This window comes from Mustela lutreola, chromosome 3 (genome assembly GCF_030435805.1).
Source record: "Mustela lutreola isolate mMusLut2 chromosome 3, mMusLut2.pri, whole genome shotgun sequence".
NCBI classification, from domain to species: Eukaryota; Metazoa; Chordata; class Mammalia; order Carnivora; family Mustelidae; genus Mustela; species Mustela lutreola.
This window is the reverse complement of record NC_081292.1, coordinates 183,647,168-183,669,032: the sequence shown is the minus strand read 5'-3', so window position 1 is coordinate 183,669,032 and position 21,865 is coordinate 183,647,168. Positions and strand designations below refer to the sequence as shown.

Genomic DNA, 21,865 nt, shown 5'->3' with positions numbered 1-21,865 from the left:
CCCAACATCTGTCATTTGTTTGGGAAGTCCTATTATGAATGCATAGTGAATCCATAGAATAGTAGGCAATGTCTTTAGCATCTCAATCTATTTCCTTTTCCCACCCTACAAATGGGAAAGGTGGAGTTTAGCCTACTTTGAAAGCATGTGGGAAATACCTACTTAGTGCTAGGAAATCTTTTTTTTTTTTTTTTAAGATTTTATTCATCTACTTGACAGAGAGAGATCACAAGTAGGCAGAGAGGCAGGCAAATAGAGGAAGGGAAGCAGGCTCCCTGCTGAGCAGAGAGCCCGATGCAGGGCTTGATCCCAGGACACTGGGATCATGACCTGAGCTGAAGGCAGAGGCTTAACCCACTGAGTCACCCAGATGCCCCGGTGATAGGAAATCTTATGTAATATAAGATCTGCCATCCAGAACTAGAAGCCCAAAAGCATCATTTCATGTTTCCTACACTTTCTATGAATGAGGAAATTACTATTCATTTTTTCCCAAAATAGATGAACCAGAGGAGGAGCATTGATTAGCCTTCACAAAGCTTCAAATTGAGATATAACCATATGATGTTTTTTGTCATTCTGCAATACTGCAGTAACCATCATGTACCCAAACTTTCCAATTTGAAGAACCTCACTTCCATCCTGGAAAAGCCCTCAGACAGAAACCTTCGAGGACTCCCAAAGGCAAACCAGGCAAAGATGAGAGTGTGACTTTCTCACCTATGACGTTGGTCAAATCTGTTTGACTGTCCTTGGTTTCCCCATCTTCACAAAGAAGTCAGAATAGACCACTTCCAAATGAGACAGTTTTCAGGTCTGGAAGTTCCCAGCCCTCATGACTCCCTTCCCTGCCTTGCTCTCCCTTTCTTCTCAGCTTCCCCATGGGCCTCATACTCTCAGAGGAAAAAATGAGAACGAACAGTCTGCACTACATAGATAGAGTCTAGCTGTCATTTGAGTGACTGCCTCCTGAGTGGAAGTGGGATGTTTTTTACCTTTTAACAAGGACCCATGGGATTTCAGCATCAGTCCTACTGATAGCAGAAGGGAAGGGGACAGGGAAGAGGAGACTGCCCAAATACCATTAGGTCACCCCTCAGGTCCCAGTGTTCTGTTTTCACGAATAACATGGTCCTAGAAAAGTCTATTTCATAGAAGGGGGAAGGAGTCATAGTTCAGAACCATTACAAGGTAAATAAGGAGAAAAAGACTGATGGGAACTATGGCAAGAGAAGGATTTGAGCCAAAAGGCTCTGTTTAGAATATGCAGGGGGAAAGAGGGGAAAACAGAGATAACCAGGAATGGCAGGTATGTATCCAGCAGGTTACCAGTCCTGGAAAACTTGGCTACATGACCACAGGTTTTCTTGCTGTCTCAAATTTCCTCTCAAGCAACCTCTAGGAGCTGCCATCACTGGTCTGTTGGTGGGGAAGGTTGAGCCAACTTACCTTCAACTAGGCTACACTTAGCAATTTCAGATCCTGGCAGACAGAAGTCAGAAAAGAATAGTGTAGCAGCTCTGACATTTTGAAAACAATAGCATTAACAGCTACCTTGGTGCCCATGACCAGAACCATTGTCATAGAGAGAAATGCATGAACTATAGTTCATCTCAAATTCCAAGAGGTCATTTGAGGCAAAACCCATCTCAAAATCCCACCAACTTCCATCTAATCTCTCCTTGAGAACCTCCAATAGCAGGAAACTCATTAATTTTGGGTGTACTTCATTGTTAGACAACAAAAATTATTTCCCTTGAGCTAAGGAAGAAGTTCCCTCTCTGTTACTTGGGCCCAGAGAGCCCAGCTCAGTCTTGTGAGGCCACACAGGGGAAAAATATATCTCCCTTCTCTGTGCCAGTTCCTCCCATTTCTGCAAGTATAGCAAAGTGTAAACTGCCATCTGCCAAGCCCATGTTCTTCAGGACTCTCCCACAATGAAATCTGAAGAACGCCAGCCATTGTAGGAGCAGCAGAAGATCCTCCCATGAAACTATGAGATTCGCCAGTGCTCTTCCATATGGAATGATCCTACCTCAGCCCTTCCCCTCTCCACATATGTTCTCCTAGGGTTTTTCAGCAACTTCTGTCCCCCTTTAAGGCCAAGTTTCCATTTTCATCTACATTTCATCTAGGTCAGAGAGAAACAGAGATTTGGTCTCTAGAACTAGCTACAAAGCAATCGTGTAAGCTTTGATAGCTAGGGAACTGAGATTACCTCATGGCCTTTGGCTAAGATCAAGTGTAGTATTTGTTCTTATCAGCTTAATAGCTAGGGAATTGTCTTTTAAAAATCCTATTTTTGAGTGTTTAGGTTGTATAGGAGAGTTGAAAGAGATACTCTGCTTACTAACTAGCTAAAGACCTACTAAGGACCCACAAAGTAAGCCCTAGAGCCTAAGACAGGCCCTGGACAAGGCCAACGTGCCAGGAATATGGGAATGACAAGAAGAGGACCTGAGTGTAACCCAAAGCTTCTCAACAATCAAGAATATAAAACGTAGGGGAAAGGGAAGTTATCTTTCTGGTCATTCCCTTTATCTTCATATGTACTTTTTTCCCAGCCTCTTGCCACTGCATGCAACAGGGACTGGCGTATTTAGGTGCTCCATAAATGTACGTTAAATAAATGAATCTTTCATCAAAACCTCGTCAATAGCTCTAGTTTTTTATAATTTAGTCACTTACATGACCAACATTTATTAAGCACCAATAGTGTTCTAGGCACTGTGTCAGACACTGAAGAGTTTATAAATAAATGGGACATGAGCTCAGAGCTAAAATCCTGGTAGGGTAGATGAAATATTTACCCAAGAAGCAGTAAGCACATAAGGATATGATCAAGATTAGATAGGGTGGATGCTAAACATAGGGAAATGTTATAAAGGGGTTTAGCAGAAAGGTTTCATGGGAAAGGACTCACTTCAACTCATCTTACTCTGTTAAACTTGAAGCTTGATATACCCTCCTCAATTACAAGAACTGTCTGATTATTCAAACTAAAATCTTAGACATGACTTTGCAGTCAGAGCTGGAGGGAGAATTTTTCACGTGGAGGGTCCTTGTTTCTGGCTCCTTCTTCACTTCCGGCAAGACCTCAGTTGGCACTCCTCTGGACGACCCACCCTATTGTAAACTTCTCCCTGGCAGCTCACCTTTTCCCTGGGCTTGCAACTGGGAATCTCATACCTGGACGCAGCCAAAAGATTTCAGGAAATGGTGCTTTGGAAACACATCTTTAAAATGAAAACAGATAAAGCAGCTAGCAGTGGAGCCAAGGAAAACTCTACTCTTTCTGAAAAGCAAGCAGTTTGTTGGCAGTAAAAACCTACCTGCTCTAAGCCACCACCACATCCTCTAATAAATGCACTGGCACACACAAAGACACATGTACACACAGACACTCAGTGAGTGGACTGCAGAGTATGTCCTTGAAAACCTGAGAAACTCACTTCCGATGCACTTTGAAAGGACTTGTGGCTGCTAGAGCCTCTCCAACCCTTCAAAGCTCTAACGCACCAGGCCTGGGTCACACACTTCTTCTGGAGAAAGCTTTATGACTTCTTCCTCCACAATGCAGACAATTTAAACCAAGTTGAGTTGAATTTTTGTAAACATTTCTAAGTTAGATGTACTGTTCAGCAATTGTCACCTACAAACCCTGAGGACTGTGTTTCTAATGTAGTAAAAAGAGAAATAGAAGATGAGAGTAGAGACCATTTATTTCATCTACTAGGGCAGCATTGGTAAGTTGACCCTTACTTTGTGGAAGGCAGCCACACCTTACCAGAAAATGCCATTTAAATAATAATCTCCTTGCATGGTTGTAATACATTCCAATTTATAAAGTGCTTCCACTTGGCCAATCCTCCCAACAGACTTGAGTAAATTGGTCGGGACAGTCATCCTTGCCTTGTGAAGATGAGGACACTGATGAGCAGATGATGAGTGTCTTGCTTGAGCACACACACGTGGGAAGGAAGCAGTCAACACACATTCTTGCACTGCATCCAGGGCCCTGTCCATCACCATGTGCATTTTGCTTCTGCAGGAGCTTGTGGCTGCTCATGATTTGAACATCAGATAATTCAACAACCTAGTAAAACCCATATTCTCAGAATATATCCTGCATGTAGCTGAGTTTCTTGGAATCCCACCTCCAAAAGTGAAAGCACACCAAATCACAAAATTAAATTACACATGTTGTTTTTTGTTTCTTTTTTCTTAAGATTTTATTTATTTATTTGAGAGAGAGAGAGAGTGAGCATGAGCAGGGAGGGACAGAAGACAACAGACACAGGGCTCCATCCTAGGACCCCAAGATCATGACCTGAGCTCAAAGCAGACTGACAGAGCCACCCAAGCACCCCATTATTTGAGTTTCTTTAAAGAAACAGGACAAGGGTTTCCCACTGGAAATTCAGAGCACTCAGAGAACATCCTCTGAATCCTCTTTACACATCCATCCTCTCTCCAGTATCTGGCACTGCTACAGTGGCAACAGAAAAGAGCCTCTCTCTCCTCTCTCTCTCTATGCCTATTCTCTCATTTTCACAATCTCAGATTTACCCTCTGCATTTCTTGCTCTCTGTGTCTGACCCTCCAGGAGGGCACAGACTGGACATCCAAGCTGAGTGGGAGGCATTGACTAACTTGATAAGCCAGAATGACAGACATGACAACAGGGCCCAGTTCCAGGAGCATGTTGGCAGGAACACACCACATCACAGACACAGCTCTCCTACATACACATCACTGGGCCCAGCCTCATCTAACTCCAAAAATCAGACTCACCTTACAGGTGGGAAAGAAATCTGACATTTGCTGAGCTTTTAGCACACTAGAGTTATAGTCACTGTCAATACAAGAGACAAGATGCTGAAACTATCTCCCTATGGGAAGATGAGCAGAGACCCAAATGCGAAAGCATGAGTATTTACTAAAAGGCAAATGTAGAAATACCCTCAGGGGAAGATGAGCCTCACATGAGGAAAAAAGGGATTAAACCCACAGTGTCCAAGCCCCAGGGAGCCACTGAAGCTGCTAAGAAGAACCCCAGTGACCCATGCCAGCAGGCCAAGAAGCAGAAGTTTGTACTTCTTTAGGATTAGTCCATGAATCCAGAGTTCCCCAGGCCCTTTGGGCACTGTCTGTGATTATCTGATTCTCAACGATGTTATAAGTTCTCTGAAGACAAATTCTAAAACACATTTATAACCTCAGTATCTGGTACAGTGCCTGGATTCTTAGAAAATAAGAAAGGAAATAAATAAAAGAAAGATGGGGGTAGGGGAAGAATGTCTCTAGTCATTATTATTTCAGCCCCATTAATAAAAATAGGAAAGCTTCTACCTTTCCATAAATGTAATCGTCTTTGGTTCCTGTGATTATGAAGCTATATTAAGATCGTCAGTGTCTTACAATGAGTTTTTAAAACTTGATCTGTCTTTACTGTAGAATAGATTTGGGAGTCAGTCTCAAGGGAATTATTTGGATTCATAGAGTGAGCCTTGACTGTGGGACTCTAGGAAAATCATGTGACTGGCTATAAACTTGAAGATACTGGATGCCTATTTAGGGATATTATTATCCAGAATATGATGAGTTATTAGGATGATGGTTTGCCTGTTTATAGTCAGATTCATTGTCAGCCCTGCTCTGTCCTGTTATATGTCACAGGGGGCTAACCCTTGCTTGCTACACTCCCAAACTCCATTCCAACTGACTTCTGATTAAGATTGGCCAATTTCTTTCCTGGGGGAAGGAAAAAACCCAGGTACTCCCCTCATTCCATGCTTTAGGAGCATCCCAACAGCAGCTTAGTCTTCTTCGGGGTCCCACTTTCACCAGGAAGGCTCTTCCTCTATAATTTTAGCTTTCAAACTTGAGTAATAACACCTCCCCTCCCCATCCCTCCAGCCTTAAAGGTAGTGGTGGTATCCTGTTGATCTAGGGCTTGCTTCACTCATATGCCCTTTTAGATATATTAACCCTACTTTGTACCAGTTTCCCATATTAAGGTTCCTCTCTTAACCTGTCTGGCATAGGTTATGTTTTCCTGGATGGACCTTGACCAATACAGCTACCATTTTATAAGAACTTTCTCAGCTCCTACTACTCTGCCAAGACCATAAGGAATTAAAAAACTATATATAAGTGCAATGACCAAGGGTCTTTGGGTTCAACCAACTTCCTTACCTAGATGATAACCTGGCTGGAGGGGCTCAGACAGTGGTGTGTCAGTAACTGTGTAACCAGTTCTCCAAGAGAGAAAATCCCTGATTTATCATGCTTGACACTTTCTGTGGCAAGTCTTCCCACCATGGCTTACTTAAGCCTCGAAAACATCATCACTAAATGTGGAGTTGGAAGGAAACACACAGTGATGGGTCATCTGGGTGGCTTAGTCGGTTAAGCATCTGCCTTCAGCTCAGGTCATGATCCCAGGGTCTTGCTCCCTGCTCAGCAGGGAGTCTGCTTCTCCCTCTCCCACCCACCCCCACTCATGCTTGCACTCTCTCTCTCTCTCTCTCTCTAATAAATAAAATCTGAAAGGAAGGAAGGAAGGAAAAGAAAGAAAGAAAGAAAGAAAGATAGAAAGAAAGAAACACAGTGAGGTTGAAATGCTGCCAATTCACTAGACATCTGAGGAGCAACAACCATTTGCCCTGAAGAAGCTGAGGGAAAAGGGTATATAAGCAAGTGTGCAACTGCTCTAAGTGAAAGAGAGAAATTTGGGAGACTGCAGAGAGTGGAGAGAAGCCCAGGAATGGAGAAATAGCTGGAGAGTTGAAAATCGAATCAGGAAGAAATGTCAAATGGGAACTTAGGGAGTACGGCAGTAAGATTTGTGAGATATAGTATCTTCCAAGAGAGCTGTGGAATCAACAGGAAAAGACTCCTTGTCATTAATATGTTAGAGAGTTGGGATTATTTGGGAGGTGAATGAAAGAGCTGAGGGAGCTGCCCAAGAAGGACCCAACCACAGGGGGATTTCAATGGATATCATAGAGAGGTGTTGTTACAAGGGGCCACAGTGTATCCATTCCAACAGCATCATTTAACAGATTAGGATACTAGAGCCAAGAGAGGCTACAGCCACTCAAGCAGATAGTGACAGAATCAAGACTAAATCTCAGCTTTCCTGATGAAACCATTCATTCTTTCACTCAATGAATATTGCTTGACAGTGGAAGCATTACAAGCATGCATTGCAGATGTGGTCCTTGCCTTCAAGGACCTTACTACTAGTATCAGAAAGAAGGATTATATAGCTTATCAGTTTGTAACTTCTTTTTCACGTAATAAGGTCTCTGAAGGAAAATATAGGACACTTGGAGAGACCTTGCATGAAGACCTTATTTAGACGTAGGGGTAGAGGAAGCCATCTTTGAGGAGTTGACAGTGAGTGGAGACAGGAATGAAGAAGATGAAGCTATTAGGTAAATACCAGGGGAAAGAAGTTTCCTGGTAGAGCTACATTACATGCAGAGATTTGAGACCCCCAATAAATACCACTTATGTAACAGGTCTTATCTTTCATAGCCAGACAACCCCAAAATTTGTTGAAACCTATAAGCCTTGAGTTAGAAATAAGATAAAACTTTATCATAATGTAATATCTTAAATAAAGGTGCAAGTACAAGAGTATGGCTGGATTTTACCCTTATAATTTGGAATGAAAACTGGTAGGTGCCTTGAGCCTGGTCAGTGCCACCTAGAATGTTTAACCTCTCTCAATCACTATACTCCACAACCCCACATCCAAATGAAGCCCCTGCCCCTCTCTCTGAGGAAAGTAGTGGCAAAACAACATATTCTCCAGACCATGTCTTTGTAATTTTACCTGCTGAAACCCACTGGTGATGTCTCTGTGTTTTCCCTGACTGATTGAGGTAGATAACACTCTTGGAGCCCACAAGTTCCTGGAACAATGGCTCATTCCTCTCTCTACCTGCAGAGGTGAAAGCTGTGTCCAACCCTTTCTCTTGGGCTTTGGACTCCTGCCCCCAGACACTTGATCTTGATCTTCTGAGGTTGGGAGGTATTAAATCTCACTTTGGTTTTCATGTTGAGTGGGTCCAACATATCAGACTTCTCAGTCAGTCGTTCCTTCATTTTACTTTCAAATATCAACTTCAGCCAAGTTTACCTTCAGAGTCTTTCATGACCCCTCCTGCCCTTAACTTGGGACAGAATGAACACCACCACCGCTACACCTCAGACAGACTTGCTACAAAAAATTTGGATCAACTTCATTTTCCTCTTCCACATATTTTGCGTGGAAGTAGCTGTAAGGAAAAACAAATAACCCACTTGTAAATGCTCTGGATTTCTTCCTGAAACACCATCTGGATAGCCTAATTCTATAATCCCATGGATAAGATTGTGACGTCTTTTGTGAGAAATGCCCGTTTCCAAAAGGCCAAAATTCCAGCCCACTAATATTTTATAACTTTTGACATGTTGCTTGAGTTCCTTCAGACTCAGTTTCTTTCCTTTGCAAAATGGGATAAATAATGCTGTCTGGTCTACTGGCAGCATAGGAACAATTCCTAAAATAATTTTGTGGATTTTAGAAGGAAAGATAGCAGGGACATCCAAGTTTTTTGTGATTTTTTTCTTTATATTGAATTACTTTGACGGTAATCTCTGTGATCTCTGTCAAATAAATAAATAAAATCTTTAAAAAAAATTCAATTGAGGAAATCAGCAAAAGGTGCACACAAATCAGTGTGTTTCCTTTCCACGTATGGTATGGTTGTGCACTGTGTTGTCAAGGATAAGCACTTTTTAAAAAAAAAAGATTTTATTTATTTATTTGACAGACAGATATCACAAGCAGGCAGAAAGGCAGACAGAGAGAGGAGGAAGCAGGCTCCCTGCTGAGCAGAGAGCCCGATGTAGGGCTTGATCCCAGGACCCTGGGATCTCGACCTGAGCCGAAGGCAGGGGCTTTAACCCACTGAGCCACCCAGGCCCCCAAGGATAAGCACTTTTTATCAGCATTTTTTTAATGTGCTAATTCTCTTTTTCCTGAGGCTACTGGATGTAAAAGTCTGAAGAAAAGGGAGTTCCTGGTATCTCTGGAGAAGAGTTTATTTCCTTTCCCATGTTCCCCAAACCCACACGAGATCATTTGTCACTGAGAGGAAGTGCCTTCATGGAGAAGCACGGAGGACTGGAATCCTTTGGGATTATGAGAGCCTTTTCAGGATTTCAGGAAATGGAGATTGTGTGAGACTCAAGGAGGACACAATCCATGTTAGAGAAGGCAAAGTTGGAGAACATGCCCCCAAAAGGAAGAGAGCAATGTGATGCCCTCACTACCTTGCTGTTCTGAAACCAGAAGACACTCACCCTACCCTCTGGGCATTCAATATTCCACTGACAGATTCCATTCTCTGGTTCAGTTAATCAAATGGTCCAGAAACCAGCCTTTCCCCAACCCAAATCCGTTGGACTTTCTGGTTTTCATGTGACAGGTATTGATTCAGAAGACCCCAATGGCTCCCTGCTAAACCGCTGATTTTCATTAAACACCCTGCCCCAATACGGTTGGCACGTCCCAGAATTCTGTTCCCTTCTGTCCTTTCCATTTTCTTCACTGTAGGCCTCTCCTCCTTAAATAAACCCTCATTTGGGCTTAAGACCTTCCTGGAAGATGATTCTATAGTGCTCCTTTCTAGACCTTCCCAACCCTCTCTCTCTTATTCAAATGAGGGAATCACTAAAGGCCTCCTTGTCCTTGCCCCCCAGCAGACCCTTATAAATCCACAGTGAAGTTGTTTTTTTTTTTTTTAATTAAAGCATCCAAATAATTAATGATCAACTCCATTTGTGCCATTGAAAACGCAAATGTCACACGGTTGAAAAGACCCAACCAAATAATTCAGTGTACCCTATAAAGCTTTAAAAAAAAAGCAAAGCCTAAGAGGCCTGCATGACTGGTTTCTGTGCTGTCTGAAAAGCTTGGTTGGGTTTTTGGGCACTTGATTGGATTCCAGGAATAATGTGCCCTGAGCACAAAGGGCTCTTTTGATGTGTCTGTGCCATGGCTCCTCCTTTCCCTCCTCACTTTACCTGGGATACACATTCTCCTTGTCTCCCAAGTTGGAAAAAATAACCCATGGAGGAGAGGAAAAAACAGCAGAAGGAAACTCAAGCATGGGGGTGGGAGGAAACTGCAGTTCTTAGTCTGAATTTGGTTACTGAAGTCTGATTATTTCACATGGAAGAGAAGAAATGGGAGTTTAGGGGCCCCTGGATGGCTCAGTGGATTAAACCTCTGCCTTAGGCTCAGGTCATGATCCCAGGGTCCTGGGATCAAGCCCTGCATTGGGTTGCCTGCTCAGTGGGGAGCCTGCTTCCTCCTCTCTCTCTCTCTCTCTGCCTGTGTCTCCACCTACTTGAGATTGAAATAAATAATATCTTAAAAAAAAAAAAGAAAGAAAGAAATGGGAGTTTATACAATGTCTATAACCAGATACTGGAAAAGTGATAAAAAGATGTCTCTTTTTGAGTTGTGGTCCCTTGAACTATGTGGAATGAATGAATATCCCAGTGACAACCTACTACTTTCAAAGAATCAGAAGAACTACAGATTATCAATCCTGGAAATCAACGGGATTTACACGCTTCATTCAGGCAGACAATCTCATAGTGAGTTCATCTTATGAACTTTTCATGGGTGCTAGAATATTCAAGAAAGATGGAAAGAAAAAAGACAGACCCCTCATGGCTAGAATGCCCTGAGAAAAGTGACAGAGCTAACTCAAAGCCAGTATTAAGCACTGGCCCTTGGAGACAAGGAGGGTGGTCAAGCCCCAGATATGGGGATGCCCAGACTGGCAGCCCAGGGCAGCAAGCTGGTGGTAGAAGTAGACTGCATGAGGTCTTTCTGGCCTAACTTGAATAGGCTGTTTATCCTTCTCATCTTGTTTTCGTTATCTGCAAAAAATATAAATTTTACTGTGTTAGCTCTGAGATTCTGTTTCAGAAATTTCTCATACTAGCAACTTAAAAAGAAAATCTACTTAGTAGTTTTTAGTTTCAATAATATTCTATAAATGTCTATATAGGGATTGTATACATATAGACTCATTAAATTTACTTTAAGCATTTGATATTTTTCATTAGTTTCAGAGGTAGAATTTAGTAATTCATTGGTTACATATAACACCCAGTGTGCATTACATCAAGGGCCCTCCTTAATGCCCATCACTCAATTATCCCTTCCCCCCAACCCACCTCCTCTCCATCAACACTTGGTTTATTTCCAAGTATTTGATATTTTATGCTATTATAAACGGTATATATTTCTTGATTTTATTTCTTAATGATTAGTTGTTAATATATAGAAATACAATTGATTTTTGTGCATTGAATTTGGATACAGTAACCTCATCAAATCCTTTACTAATTCTACTGATTTATCAATACACTCTCTTGTCTTTTCTTCACCATAAGCTCTCCACTGGGGAGTTCACAAGGAAGATGTTTAACATACTTGTTAAATTTCCAGGATTGCAAGCAAAAGAAATGATTGGCTAACTTAAATATAAAGAAGAATTTCTCTTAAGGTTATGGAATAGTTCTGTGAGTCTCTGGAAAAAATGAACTACCAGACCTCAGAAAAGAACAGGGCCCAGAATAGCATTAGGGAACAAATCAACTGCCTCTTCAGGATGCACTGTCAGGATGAACTCTGGACTTCTTTTTTCTCACTCCACTTATTCAAATTCCTCAGAGCAAATCTAGTTGTTGCTATTTAGATCCAACCATTTATCGCATTGCCAGTTGACTGACAGGTCCACCAAGACTAGGTGAACTTCTGGAGGAGTGGTACCCCACAGGAAACTCACCATGGTATCATTGAAGGGAGAATTGATGCTACAGGAAGACAACAAGTGGCCAACATAGGGTACCTAAGTAGATCTTTTGCCACTCTCCCACCTTAGCAGGTATAAGATTAGCACTTAAATTTTGGGGATGACAATGGTGATGGAGAGAATTCCCAACTCAGACATCCCTATCTTCCCATCGAGCCATCAAAATCACTTAGGTTCAGCCAATGATCCATGTTACTCATTTATACATGAAAGTGAATCCTTGGCTGAGCTTGCTTCTCTGGGCTTCACTCAACTTCCTCTACTTACTTAGTATGTATTGTGCTGTCAAAATAGGTTTGATTAATAGCTGAATATGTATATGTTCTTTCTTTCTTTCTGGCCTCTATTCTGCCTCTTCCAAAGGGTTGTAGTATATTTATTTTGCTGTGGTTACTGTGGAATAGGAGACATAGGACTGACTGATACAATCAGTAACTACACTGAATTCTATCTGCTTATTGAACTGCTGACTCTGGGCTTGAGCACACTAAGTGTACAAAAGATGTCTGTGTGTTTCCTAGGTGTTTTTAATCCATAGGAAAAAATGGATGGAGGTCATGAGGATCAATTTTCTTAAGAACTGAACTCTAGCAAAAACGAAGTGAGGTTAAAAGTCTCTTATCTTTGCCATCACTCATCTCCACCTTTATTTATTGCTCTCTGCTTTTCATTAGTATGCAGACAACTGTAGCCATAGACATGTTCATCCACACTCCAACTACTGCCCTGATTTCAGTGCCAAGTTATGAAACTTAATCTAAACTTTAGAAGGGAAGCAAGAAAATGAAACTTTAAATTTCAGCTTACAGAGTCCCCCAGGATGATTCCAGGAATTGAGAAGGGGGAGGCCCTGGGAATCAGAAACCAAACTACCACCTCCACACTCCCCTAAGAGGACCTAAGGATATTTGAAATAAAACTCACAAAATGCAGTTTTGACAACATCTAAACTACGAGAAAAATTGCGAGAGAACATATCCATCCCCTCCCCGCAACTGCTCCTAACTAATCCCAGACAGAAGGAGGTGTCTCTTATTCTTGAAGATCACTTGAAGGACATTTCACAATTTCCTTCAGTCACCTGTTTCAAAATATAAGAAATGGGTGCCAGGAAAATCTTCCTCATATTCAAACACCAGTTCTGCCTTCAATTCAGACCATTTGGATAATTAAAGTATAAAATTTCAGAACTGGAAGAGACTTTAAATACCATTTAGTCTAGAGGTTACAACTGGTGACCCAGGGATTGAGACATATTTTACTAGGGCCATGGAAAGTTTAATTTTTAAGTTTTTGAATTAGTTGCCAATACTTAGATATTGAGATATTTCCTTTTTAAAAATCCATATAATTACAGATCTAGAAAAGCCAGAAGATCTGGAAACACTGTGGACCTCAGTCCCATGGCAATGGTCAAGTTGGGAACTCCTCTTTAAACTGGTATCATTAGGCGAAAATAAATTAGGCCTTCAAGGAACCAACCAGACCTGCTTATCTTATTTACCCTAAATGACTAGCCCTAGTTGGCATTGTGACCCCTGATTTTTGCTGGTGAGAAAACGGAGACTCAGAAAAAAATGGTTTCACTGATGTATCCAGCTCTCAGCACTTCATGCCCCTAGCCCAGGGCTTTTCTCCTGTGGAGCACTGCTGGTCTATATACATGCTGACCTAAGGCAGCTAAAGATAAAAATTATAGATGACAGAGAGGTTTCATAATAAAGTCAAAACCTACAGTTTTCATATTTTCTTCCATTTTCTATAGTCCATGGGCCAGCTCAGCAGTATGTCAATATAGGTGTGCCCATAACCTTTAAAGTGGGTAACTGCTGACTGTCCAAGGATGGCCAAGAAAAGATTCAATAGAAGGCTTAGGAGACCTCACCCCATTTTCATGTTGAGGACTAGGTGTTGCGGGGGCGGGGAGGGTTCTCAGAGCTTTGGATTCAGAATAAAAAGGAAAGAAGCAAAGGGATTTGCCCATTTCCAGCCCTAGAGTACAGTCTGGAGAAGACAAAGAGGATTTGTAGACCATATAAAGGTACTGCAGGGAATTTTACCTATCAAGAAAATAAAAACAAAAATTCCAATCTATGTGTATGTTTAGGAGAGTCTATTACACTTTAAGGACAATTTGGCAAAAATAAAAATTGAATAGTGTATTTCTCAGATTTCTCAAACTAGCTTTTTGGTAAAATGTATATACAAGCTAAAAGTTTTTTTTAATCTTTTACTCCTTCAGTGTTCACTGCACAGAGTAACAACTTTGTGTTAATCCTTTTCTGCAACAAAAAAAGAAAACACTAGATTAAAAATTCAGGCAACCCATGTGCAGCCCCAGCATACCTGATCATTGCAGTCAGTTCAGGTTCTGAATAGGCCAGCTATTGCAAAGACAAAAGAGCTGAAGGAGGTAAGTACATAGCAACTACTAATTTTTTAAACCAGGTATAAACCAATCCTTTGATATATTTTCTGACTGTGAATGTAGCTCAACATAGGAAAAAGTGGCCAAAAGAAGCTTTCCATCTCTTTGCTGTAGCTCTTCACCAACCACCAAGAAAGGTTAGAGAAGGAGTCCTCTTCCCAAGACCAAAGGTGTGACTTGAGCTTGGGATGTTTGATTTTAATTGGAGTTTGAAGGAGTCTAAATGCCTCTATTTCTACCAAAAATACTGAAAATTGGTGTTTATAGGGGAAAATAGCTTTCCTAGTTGGAAATGTAATGGGAAAAAAAACAGCCAAGACTTCTTTCTCAAGGTCAACTGATTTTTAATAAGCTTAGTGGTCTTTGGACATTACAAAACAATTGATTAACAGCCATTCCTTCCCAAAGCTCACTACCAAAGAGAGATTGCATTTGCCAGTTGACCACCTTCTCTCCCTCACCTAAATTCCTCCTCTGGAAAATCAGCAATAAATTTTAAGAAAAAAGATTCTGAAGGGGCCAATTCAGTGCCTAGTGATCTTTAAAAGCCACTTACAGTTGACTTGTCCTCCTTTTTGGTACTGGTTGGACACCAGCAAATCTTCCTAGATGGAAAACTTCTTTCCCCTGATGATGGCAGAAACATTTCAAAAGAAACAAGGGGAATGACATATTACAAAACACAACACAAAAAGAAGATGACATTCAGATCAGGGTAGGAAAGAGGAAGTGCTGAAATAACTGGTTGTTAATATGCAAAGCAAATTTAATTAAATTCTTACATCTCTCCTTGAACAAAATTGCATTTAATGGAGATTAAATACATAGATATGGGAAAGAAAACCTTAAAATCTTTTAGAAGAAATTAGAGCATCTCTTTAAAATCTTGGAGTGAGATAGAATGTTTTTAATCCATACATGTAAAAATACTTAGGGCAACAACTTTTTTTTTTTTTAGTTTTTTACTTAAATTCAATTAATTAACATATAGTATATTATTAGTTTCAGACATAGAGTTCAGTGATTCATTAGTCTTATATAACACCCAGTGCTCACTATATCATGTACCCTCCTTAATGTCTAGCGCCCAGTTACCCAGTCCCCACACCTACCTCCCCTCCAGCAACCATCAGTTCGTTTCCTAGAGATAAGAGTCTTTCATGGTTTATCTCCCTTTCTGATTTCATCTTATTTTATCTTTCCTTTCCTTCCCCTCTGCTCCTCTGTTTTATTTCTTAAATTCCACATATGAGCGAAAGCATATGATAATCCCCTTTCTCTGCTTGACTTATTTTGCTTAGCATAATACCCGCTAGTTCCATCCATGTTGCTGTAAATGACAAGATTTAATTCTTTTTGATGGCTAAGTAATATTCCTGTGTGCGTGTGTATGTGTGTGTGTGTGTGTGTGTGTGTACACATATATGTATATACACCACATTTTATCCATTCATCTGTTGATGGTTACCTGGGCTCTTTCCATATTTTGGCTATTGGGGTCATTGCTGCTATAAACATTGGGGTGAAGGTGCCCCTTAAGATCACTACATTTGTAACTTTGAGGTAAATACCTAGTAGTGCAATTGCTAGTCATTGGGAAGCTCTATTTTCAACTTTTTGAGGAACCTCCATACTGTTTTCCGGAGTAGCTATACCAGCTTACATTCCCACCAACAGTGTAAGAGTGTTCCCATTTCTCTGCATCCTTGCCTACATCTGTCATTTCCTGACTTGTTCATTTTAGCCATTCTGACTGGTGCAAGGTAGTATCTCATTGTGATTTGTATTTCACTAATACCAAGGAATATGGAGCATTTTTTCATTTGTCTATTGGCCATTTGTATATCTTCTTTGGAAAAATGTCTATTCATGTCTTCTGCCCATGTCTTGATTAGATTATTTGTTCTGTAGGTGTTGGGATTGATAAGTTCTTTATAGATTTTTGGATACTAGCCCTTTATCTGATAAGACATTTGCAAATACCTTCTGTGTTCTGTCAGTTCTCTTTTGATTTTGTCAAGCATTTCCTTTGCTGTGCAAAAGTTTTTATCTAGATGAAGTCCCAATAGTTCATTTTTGCATTTTCCTCCCCTGCCTTTAGAGATGTGTCTAGCAAGTTTATGGTAACAAGTTTAAAGAGGACTGATACATTCACCTCCATTAAAATAACTGTAAAACTTATATACAACAAAAGATACTATAAAAATAGGAAAGATAAGCAATGAGTAACAGAAGATATTTGAAAACACAAAGCTGACAAAAGATTGGTATCCAGGATATGAAATGGACTCCAAAAATTAATAAGTAAAAATAAAACAACCACCAGAAGGTCTAACATGCATGTCACTAAAGTCCTAGAAGGAAAGAGAAAGATCAGGGCAAAAGAAATATTTGAAGAAATAATGTTCAACAAACTTGCTAAATTTGGTGAAAGACAAATTCAAGCAACTCAACAAATCCCAATCATACTTTTGATAAATTCAAAGAAAGTCTTGCCTATATACATTGTAATCAAACTGCTGAAAGCTATGAATAAAGAAAAAATCTTGAAAGCAGGGAGAGAAAAATGGTACATTACACAGAGGAGCATAAAGACTTAAATGACAACAGATTTCTCATCAGGAACCAGGGAGGTGAAAAGACAGTGGAACAGCATTTTTAAAATGCTGAAAAGGAAAAAAAATTAATTATCAACCCAGAATTTTATATTCAGCAATATATTCTTCAGAAATGAAGGTAAAAATAAAGATATTTTCAGAAAAAGAAAATGTAAGAGAATCATTGCTAGCAAAACTGTGCTACAAAAAACTGCTGAAGGGGGTGCCTGGGTGGCTCAGTGGGCTAGGCCGCTGCCTTTGGCTCAGGTCATGGTCTCAGGGTCCTGGGATCGAGTCCCGTGTCAGGCTCTCTGCTGAGCCTCTCTTCCTCCTCTCTCTCTGCCTGCCTCTCTGCCTACTTGTGATCTCTATCTGTCAAATAAATAAATAAAATCTTTAAAAAAAAAAAAAACTGCTGAAGGAAATTCTTCAGGCTGTAAGAAAATGATGCTAGAGTGAAAGTAAAACTTACATCTTCTGGAAAGCACAGACTATTAAAAATGGAAAATATCAAATATATAATTCCCAGCTCAACCAAAAGGATATAGATAGGGGTAGAGGTAGAATTATATATAGGCAGAAGTAGAGAAAAAGAGAGAGAGAGATTATTACAAAAAATTGGCTTATAAAATTATAGGTCTGACTAGAGCAGGTGGTCAAGAGGGAAAGATAATCAGTAGGGGACAACTTCACAGGTTTTGGAGTCTCTGACCTCATGGGAAGCCTAAGTCCTGTTGTAAAGGCCTAACTCAAAATAATAAACCTTTTGGGGTCACCTGAGTGGCTCAGTGGGTTAAAGCCTCTGCCTTCAGCTCATGGCATGATCTTAGAGTCCTGGAATCGAGCCCTGCATCGAGCTCTCTGCTCTGCGGGGACCCTGCTTCCCTCTCTCTCTCTGCCTGCCTCTCTGCCTACTTGTGATCTCTGTCAAATAGATAAACAAAATCTTTAAAAATAATAATAATAATAATAATAAACCTTTTGACTAATTTAGAGTCAACTGGTTATAATTAAGGACTTTAATTCTATTTACAAAGTCCCTTCACAGCAGCACTTATATCTGTGTTTGACTGAAAAACTGGAGCTCTAGTTCGGCCTACCCAAGGGGACACATCAAAAAAGCCATCACATCTAGGTAAGTATAAAACACTACTTTCCTTCCTCCTAAGCTCTTTATGATACATGTAGCTGCTTGAACCAAAAAACTGGATACTGGTGGGGTTTTCAATGTGTAAGTGAAATACATAAAACAACTAATATACAAAAGATGATGGATATAGTGTAGAAGAAAGGGTTGTCAGTCTCTCTATTTTACATGAGTGGTAATATTAATTCTTAATAGATGGTGGATCTATCTATTCTACAAATATATAAGACAATCACTGAAAATATACAATAATGTATAACTTTAAGCCAATATTTAAATTAATATAGAATACTAAAAATAGTCAAATAATCCAGAATAAGGCAGGGAAAGGAGAACAGAGCAACAAAAACCAAATGGTCATATAATAAGATATAATATAATTTTAAAAAGTATAATATAATAAAAAGTCATATAATAAAAAAAGTCAACCTAAATTCAACCAGATCACTAATCACATTAAATGTTAATGGTCTAAGCATTAAAAGGGAGAGATTGCCAGAGTTGATAGAAAAAACAGCTCAACTACACTGTCTGCAACAGGCACACTTTGAATATGAAAACACATATAGTTTGAAAGTAATAGATGGAAAAGGTGTACCATGCAAACAGTAAGTATAAGAAAAGTGCAAAAATTATATAAATATCAGGTTTTTAAAATAGACTTTATCACAAAGTATAATAATCAAGGGTCGCCTGGGTGGTTCAGTGGGTTAAGTGTCTGACTTCAGTTCAGGTCATGATCCTGGGGCTCTGGGATCCATCCCATATTGGACTCCCTGCTCAGTGGGGAGCCTGCTTCTCCTTCTGCCCTTCCTCCTGCTCATTTTCTCTCCCTCTGTCTCTCTCTCAAATAAATAAAATCTTTTTTAAAAAGAGTATATTCAAAGATTAATTTTTAAGGAGCAATTTACCAGGAAGACAATAATTATAAATATGTTTGCACCTAATAATAAATCTGCATGAATTATTTTTTAAAAAAGGACAATTCCATAATCATAGCAGACATTACCACCCTTCTCTCATCAATGATAAAAACAATTAGAAGACATAAACATCACTATTAACACCTCAGTTTCTTTCCTAGAGTTAGGAGTCTCTTATGGTTTGTCCCTCTCTCATTTTATCTTCTTTTATTTTTCTTTCCCTTCCCCTATGCTCCTTTGTTTTGTTTCTTAAATTCCACATACTAGTAAATCATATGATAATCATTTTTCTCTGATTGACTTATTTTGCTTTGCATAATACTCTCTAGTTCCATCCATGCTGCTGCAAATGGCAAGATTACGTCCTTTTTGATGGCTGAGTAGTATTCCATTGAGTGTGTGAGTGTGTGTGTGTGTGGACACGTGTATCACATCTTTATCCATTCATCTTGATGGACATCTGGGCTCTTTCCATATTTTGGTTGTTGTGGACATTACTGCTATCAGCATTGGAACACAGGTGCTCCTTTAAATCACTATATTTGCATTTGGGGGGTAAATACCTAGTAGTGCAATTGCCTGGCTGTAGCATAGCTCTATTTCCAACTTTTTGAGAAACCTCCATACTGTTTTCCAGAGTGGCTGTACCAGTTCCTTTTAAACACAGATAATACATTCACCTGGGTAGACTATATTCTATGCTATAAAACGAGTGTCAGTAAGTTCAAAAGGACTGAAATCATGTGTATCATATCCTATGATCACAAGAGAATGAATCAATAATAAAATATCTAGAAAATCTGATTATTTGAACATTAAATGGCAGATAATTAAATAATTTTGAGTCAAAATTGGAAAATACTTTGAACTGAATGATAAATAAAATACAACATGAAAATTTAGAAGATGTAATAAAGTAGGGCTCAGAGGAAAAAACAGATTTAAGTGCAAAAAAAGAGAGGCCTGAAAACAATTACCTAATCTACTTTAGCAAGCTCTACCAAGAAGAGTAAAGTAAGTCCAAAATAGAAAGAATGAAATAAAGATAAGAATAGAAATCAATGAAAGTGAAAATTGTTTATAAAGAAAATGAAAAAGCCAAAAGCTGGAGACCCTCAACTCTACAGTCAACTAATCTTTGACAAAGCAGGAAAGAATGTCCAATGGAAAAAAGACAGCCTCTTCAATGAATGGTGCTGGGAAAATTGGACAGCCACATGCAGAAAAATGAAATTGGACCATTTCCTTACACCACACACAAAAATAGACTCAAAATGGATGAAGGACCTCAATGTGCGAAAGGAATCGATCAAAATCCTTCAGGAGAATACAGGCAGCAACCTCTTCGAACTCAGCCGCAGCAACATCTTCCTAGGAACAACGCCAAAGGCAAGGGAAGCAAGGGCAAAAATGAACTATTGGGATTTCATCAAGATCATCAAGATCAAAAGCTTTTGCACAGCAAAGGAAACAGTTAACAAAATCAAAAGACAACTGACAGAATGGGAGAAGATATTTGCAAATGACATATTAGATAAAGGACTAGTGTCCAGAATCTATAAAGAACTTAGCAAACTCAACACCCAAAGAACAAATAATCCAATCAAGAAATGGGCAGAGGACATGAACAGACATTTCTGCAAAGAAGACATCCAGATGGCCAACAGACACATGAAAAAGTGCTCCATATCACTCGGCATCAGGGAAATACAAATCAAAACCACAATGAGATATCATCTCACACCAGTCAGAATGGCTAAAATCAACAAGTCAGGAAATGACAGATGCTGGCGAGGATGCGGAGAAAGGGGAAGCCTCCTACACTGTTGGTGGGAATGCAAGCTGGTGCAGCCACTCTGGAAAACAGCATGGAGGCTCCTCAAAATGTTGAAAATAGAACTGCCCTATGACCCAGAAATTGCACTACTGGGTATTTACCCTAAAGATACAAACGTAGTGATCCAAAGGGGCACGTGCACCCGAATGTTTATAGCAGCAATGTCCACAATAGCCAAACTATGGAAAGAACCTAGATGTCCATCAACAGATGAATGGATCAAGAAGATGTGGTATATATACACAATGGAATACTATGCAGCCATCAAAAGAAATGAAATCTTGCCATTTGCAACAACATGGATGGAACTAGAGCGTATCATGCTTAGCGAAATAAGTCAAGCAGAGAAAGACAACTATCATATGATCTCCCTGATATGAGGAAGTGGTGATGCAACAGGGGGGCTTAAGTGTGTAGGAGAAGAATAGATGAAATAGGATGGGATTGGGAGGGAGACAAACCATAAGTGACTCTTAGTCTCACAAAACAAACTGAGGGTTGCTGGGGGGAGGGAAGTTGGGAGAAGAGGGTGGGATTATGGACATTGGGGAGGGTATGTGCTTTGGTGAGTGCTGTGAAGTGTGTAAACCTGGTGATTCACAGACCTGTACCCCGGGGATAAAAAATATATGTTTATAAAAAATAAAAAATTTAAAAAAAATTAAAATTTTAAAAAATTGATAAGGAAATAAACAGAAATTATAAGTTGCCATATTTGGAACAGATTTAATATATTATCAAAACCTCCCCAAAATGTAAACAATAGACAAGGGGCAAAATACATGAGCAGACAATTCACAAAAGAAGGCATCTGAATGGTTCCTCATTCTATGAAATGCTGCTTGATCTCAGCAAGAATTAGGAAAATGTAAACTACAACTATATGAGGAAATGTTTCACTTATCAAATGGGCAAAAATTAGAAGTCTGACAGTATCAAATACTGGTGAGAAAACAAAGAACAACAGAAACTCTTCTAAACTTGTGGTGGATATGCAAATAGGTACAAGTACTTTAGAGGACAATTTGGCAGCATCTAAAGT

General features: G+C 39.7%; 1 non-coding gene across 1 annotated transcript; it reads left to right on the top strand.

The window, feature by feature from the left end:
- The first annotated feature begins 2,213 nt into the window (after positions 1-2,213).
- On the top strand, positions 2,214-2,401 carry LOC131828239 (U2 spliceosomal RNA). Its single transcript, XR_009352301.1, has one exon. It is a non-coding gene; the product is annotated as a U2 spliceosomal RNA (small nuclear RNA).
- The last annotated feature ends 19,464 nt before the right edge of the window (positions 2,402-21,865 follow it).